This window comes from Phoenix dactylifera, unplaced genomic scaffold (genome assembly GCF_009389715.1).
Source record: "Phoenix dactylifera cultivar Barhee BC4 unplaced genomic scaffold, palm_55x_up_171113_PBpolish2nd_filt_p 000385F, whole genome shotgun sequence".
Lineage (NCBI taxonomy): Eukaryota > Viridiplantae > Streptophyta > Magnoliopsida > Arecales > Arecaceae > Phoenix > Phoenix dactylifera.
In genome coordinates this window covers 195,858-201,518 of record NW_024067832.1, presented here as the reverse complement: position 1 = coordinate 201,518, position 5,661 = coordinate 195,858, and the positions used below count along the sequence as shown (strand labels likewise).

Below are 5,661 nucleotides of genomic sequence, written 5' to 3'. Positions count from 1 at the left end.
AGATCTAGGGTTTGGAATCCACCACATAGCATTGCATCAAGGATTGTGTTCTTAATCTTATCTTTTGGAGAGGCATGCAATTTTGGCTACAAGCCTTATAAAATAAAAACATAAAGAGTTTTAGGAAGATCCATCTTCGGTATAGCATGAAGTGTCTACCTAAGTATGCTAATCTAGGGTGTAGCACATCTCATCTTCCTAGGCATGGATCATCTTAGACTACTTTAGCAAACATGAATAGTAAATGGCATGCTCAAGGTTTAAACATCATAAAATAATTTTTCATTGAGAATGAGAATTTAAACAAACTCCAAAAAGACTAAAAGAGTAAGAACTACAATGCCCTGTTACATTGCTAGGGCTTCATCCAGCCCTAGACTAGGTGTTCAGCCGCGCATGGTGGCCGGATGTCCTTCCATCTTCAAATGAAAGCCTTCACCTCTCATTCTTCCCAAAATGTCACAAACTCTTCTCTTTCCTCCCTCCTTTCTCTTTTTTTATAATTTTTTTTTTCTCTCTTTTCTCTCGGCTGGTGGCTTCTTTTCTTCACCGAAACAGGGGAGACCCCTGTTTCTTTCTTCTCAACCGAGCTCTCCCCCTCTCCTCTGCCGTCCTCCCATTTATATAGCTTGCCAAAGCCTTGAAGCCGGCGAAGGATCAAAACGGTCGCGGGATCAATGGGCGCTTGATTTTCTTCTTCTCGGAAAACAGGATCATGGCTTGATCGTTGGGAGGAATGCACGGATGGTGGGATGGATCGCTTGCGGAAGGAAGGAGGCGCTTCACGAGCAGCTAGGATGGAGTGCTAATCCGGAAGCTTTGGAAGAGGAGACGTGGATCCGGGCGCTGGGAGGAGTCGATCACGGGAGGACGCCATTCACGGATGCGGTGCCGGCTTGGAGGCGGAACGTGGGGTCGCGGTCTGTCCGGACGCGGAGGCTGCAGTAACGGGATCGATCGTGGAAGGAAGGAGGCGCGCGTGGAGGCGGAGGAGCTGCAGATCCGGAAGGGGGAAGAATGAATGCACGGAACGGCTGAGGGCTTCACGGCTTGATCGGGTGCTGGGAGATCGCTGGAAAGTTGAAGCTCGGACGCGGCGTCGGAGGCTGATCCGGCTGGAAGCTGGGAGGAATCGTGGAGGAGGCGTGATCACGGGATTACAGATTGGAGCAGGGATGCTGCGGGATGGGCTTGGGGTCTCTCTGTGAGGCGGGATCAACGGGAGGAAGGTGGACGGCCCTGATGCAAGGAGGGAGGAAGAAGATGAACAGTGGGATTAGTTTTATTATTTTTTTTGTAACACTGTTCATATGAACAGTGTTTTCACGGGACACTGTTCATATGAACAGTGAATCATGGATATTCAATTATTATTATTATTATTTTTTTTGTTTTAAAATTATAAATTTTATATGAAGGCAGGTAAGGAATTGGTTGGGAATTGACTTTGGGTTTGAGGTGAGTCATGATCGTTGATTTGCGTGAACTTACTCTCGAGCCCAATGTTGTTTAAATTTAATTCAACTTCAGACCGGACTCAACAAGGCTAAAAGCAGGACTGTGACTTAATAACAAGGGTTAATCAAATATTTTTCCATATAATTATAACTTTCAATCTAACCAGGACCAAAGCCCATTGAATTATACCCTTAGCTTGATTGCAATTCCATCAGGTTAATAATTCGGGTCAACACAATCTCCTCCTTATATGTTTTTATGAAAGATCTCAACCAGAAGAGAGACAAATTCAGAGTCTGTCTAAGAAAAGTATTATTTACCTCTTACCCTAATTTAAATTTATTTCATTGTTTATTCAATTTCATGGTAAAACAAGTAGTTATCCGTTTAAGAACATTGATAAGTGCTGGAAAAAGAATATTAAATTATAGATTAATCAGCACTTATCACACCCCCAAACCTACATTTTGCTAGTCCTCGAGCAAAATAAAACTAGAAAAAAAAAATTCTAACTCACTTTCGCAGGCATCGCGATTGCATTTACCATATGCAACAAGGCTTTAAACCCCTAGGTTACCCTAATGGACGAGTTATAGTCTCGTGAGGGTTTCCAGTGAAGATACCCACAAACTTCAATATTAAAATAAATCATTTATTATTATTATTATTATTATTATTATTATTATTATTTAGTCGATTGATCTATAAAGTGAAAATCAAATTCCAAATGCATACTAGTAAAGAATTTCAAAAACTTTTTTTTATATTAAAATCTAATTTAAGATACATAAATGATAAGAATTTCAAAACACACACGGTTTTATTTACTAAGTCAGCCCAAATTCTAGGTCAAAATACAATTCAAGTTGAAGTCATTAAGTTTCCGTTAGGGAGTTGTAAGACTTATTTATACTGGAGTGCTCGGTGAAATCTGGACCGTTCACAAGCTAAGGGTTCGGATCTCCAAAATATTGTTAATACTAGTAGTTTCCAAGGATTGGTCGAAAAGACCTACTCACTGATTCAAAATCATCTTATCTGCAGGATTTCGAGAGTTGTGGATGTTTACTTTAGTACCTCACGGGCTTTATCTGTAATATTCCAGTTTACTCGAATTTTTACAACGACGGCTTTCACACTATTGTCTTTTCGGTCAATACAACATTTTTTTTCTTTTTTTTTTCTTTTTTTTTAAAGAAAGATATATAAATTGTGTACTTTTACTCTTGTGGTGATTTCTCCGTGTAACGAGCAATCAGTCGACAACTCTCACACCAGTTGGCATAAGGTGTCGGGCATCAAGACTCCTCTACGGACTTATGCTCGGAGTCCTCATCACAAGCCCACTTGATCTTTGACAATAGGTAGCCCTTTTCGATGTTCCTGACTAAATCTATTTTTATTGATTTTTTTTTTTTGGATTAGATAAGTATGATTCATCAGGATCCAAGGTTGCTACCATACTCTCAACATAATGTCGAGCCTAGACCTTAGAAGAATCGGCCAGTGTGTAGTGAAATTCCAAAGTATTAATTAGCTTACAACTCCCTAAGAGAGACTTAATAAAAAGAACTTAAATTTGTATTACTTCCCACTAGTCATTGGGCTTTTTAGATTTTATATACCTTGTGTGTTTATCATTCTCGCATAAATGTATATAAATTAGGGTTTTTTTTAACAAAAACCTTTTTTTTAATAACTTTTTTTATTATTATTTTATAAAAAATGAAAATAAACACATTTTTTTTAAAAAAAATATTTTTATTTTTTATTTTTTTTCTTTTTTTAAAAAAATGATTTATTATTATTATTATTATTTTTATTTTTTTTTTTTGGGATGAAAATCAAGATGAATACCCCCAAACCTAAACCTAACATTATCCTCAATGTTAAGAAATAATCTAAGAGAATTGGGTTGCCTCCCAACAAGCGCTAAGTTTATTGTCTTCAGCCAGACATAGTGAAATAGTTTTTGCATCTCCTTCTATGAGGTCATCTATTTTGTCTATCATAAAACACTCAATTTCCTTTGCGGGTTGGTCGGCCGCATTGAACACATTTAATTTTACCTTCATATTCCCAAATGATATGTTCATTACCCCTGTTCTACAATTGATGCATGCATTGGCTGTTGCTAAAAAGGGCCGCCCAAGGATCACGGGGATTTGTTTATTAGGATTGGGCTCATGTTCCATATCAAGGACAATGAAATCTACTGAAAAATAGAATTTATCTACCTTGACAAGAACATCTTCAATTATCCCACGTGGTGTTTTTACAGATCGATCAGCCAATTGAAGGGATACCGAGGTTGGTTTTAACTCACCTAAACCAAGTTTCTCATAAACTGAATAAGGTAAAAGGTTGACACTTGCCCCTAGATCTAAGAGTGCTCGATCAATGAAATTATTTCCTAAGACACAGGAGATGGTGGGAGCACCAGGACCTTTGAATTTTGGAGGGGTGTTGTGTTGGAGAATAGAACTCACTTGCTCAGTTAGAAAGATCTTTTTAGGCACATGTATCCTAGATTTTCGCTTTTGTGTACAAAGGTCTTTGAGAAATTTGGCATAGGAGGGAACTTGTTTGATGGCATCAAGGAGTGGGAGGTTGATTTTAACTTGTTTGAAGACCTCCATCATCTCTTCTAATGAAGTTCCCTTCTTGCCAAAGGGAGAGGGTGCATTAAGTGCTTCAGGGAATGGAGCCTTTGGAATGTGGGTTGTGGCAGATGGTGGACTAGCTGAAGAAGTTTTTGGGTTTTCATGTGATACATTCTTCTCTTCTTTCTCTCCTTCCTTATTGTTACCCTCCCCAACCTTATTATCTATTATACGTCCACTCCTTAGGGTAGTCAAAGCATTGGCTTGCTCATGATTTAGTCGAGTTTCTTGAGCCACGTATTGTCCCCTAGGATTACTCATTGGTTGACTTGGAAGCTTACCTTCCTCTCGCTTGTTTAATGCATTAGCTAGTTGACCCATTTGGGATTCTAGCTTAGCAATTGATTGCGTGTGAGAGTGCAATAGTTGTGTGTTTGCCTCCAAACCTTGAAGGGCGTTCAATACTTTCTCCTGAAAGGCTGTGTTTCTTTGGGGTGGAGGAGGAGTGTGTTGAAATTGAATCGAGGGACGGTAGGGATGAATATTTTGTGGGGTTTGAAAATTCTGAGGGTTTGGAAAGTTTTGGGAATAAGGTTGGGCAGTATTCGAAGCTTGCTGCTTCCAAGAAAAGTTTGGATGATTTCGCCATTCCGGGTTATATGTGTTGGAAAATGGGTCATTACCCAGTCTAGGCAGTGTTTGAGCAGCATTGATGTGTTCTTGCACGAGTTCGGAGAATTGGGGCGCTGAAGGGCACTCATGAATAGGGTGGGATGGGCTAGAACAAATAGTACACACTTGTGCTTGGGAAGAGTTTATGTAATGCCCACCTATCATCAGTTGGTCAATCTTATGGGACAATGCATCTACCTTGCTAGACAGGTCCATAGAATGACTTATTTCACAAATGGTCCCTTTTCTTTGAGAACTCGGGGGTGCTTGACGAGAACATGAAGCATGGTGGAGGGAGTTTTCATTTAGATTTTCAAATAATTTCCATGCTTCATGCTCATTTTGAAGCATGAATGTCCCCCCACATGCGGCATCAATCATCTGACGGTTTCGTTCAGTCAATCCGTCATAGAAGCATTGCACTAGCTGCCACTTAGGTATTTGATGATGTGGGCATTTATGGATTAGGTCACGAAATCTCTCCCAAGTTTCATGAAATTCTTCTCCCTCGGTTTGGGAGAAGCTTGTAATGGCACGTCTAAACTGGTTCGTTCTTCCTATGGGAAAGTATTTTTTAAGAAATTCCTGTTGCATTTGACCCCAGGAATGAATCGAATTGGCCTCTAAAGAATTCAGCCATTGCTTAGCTCTATCTTTAAGGGAGAAGGGGAATAATCTAAGTTTTAAAGCATCATCAGTGAAATTTTGAATCTTGACAGTGGTGCAAATCTCAAGGAATTCATCTAGGTGTTTATATGGGTCTTCATTGGTGAGCCCATAAAAAGATGGAAGCATTTGGATCACACTAGACTTTATTTCATATTGTACAGCTGCTACCTCAGGTAATCGAATGCAAGATGGGGAAGTGTAAATGGTGGGAGTAAAGTACTCCCTCAGGAGTTTGGGTTGTTCTTCAGCCATCTCAGGA

At 39.6% G+C, this 5,661-nt stretch overlaps 1 non-coding gene across 1 annotated transcript; it reads left to right on the top strand.

Annotated features, from left to right (window-relative positions):
- The first annotated feature begins 5,172 nt into the window (after positions 1-5,172).
- Positions 5,173-5,278, top strand: LOC120105868. Its single transcript, XR_005508131.1, has one exon. It is a non-coding gene; the product is annotated as a small nucleolar RNA R71 (small nucleolar RNA).
- Positions 5,279-5,661: the final 383 nt, after the last annotated feature.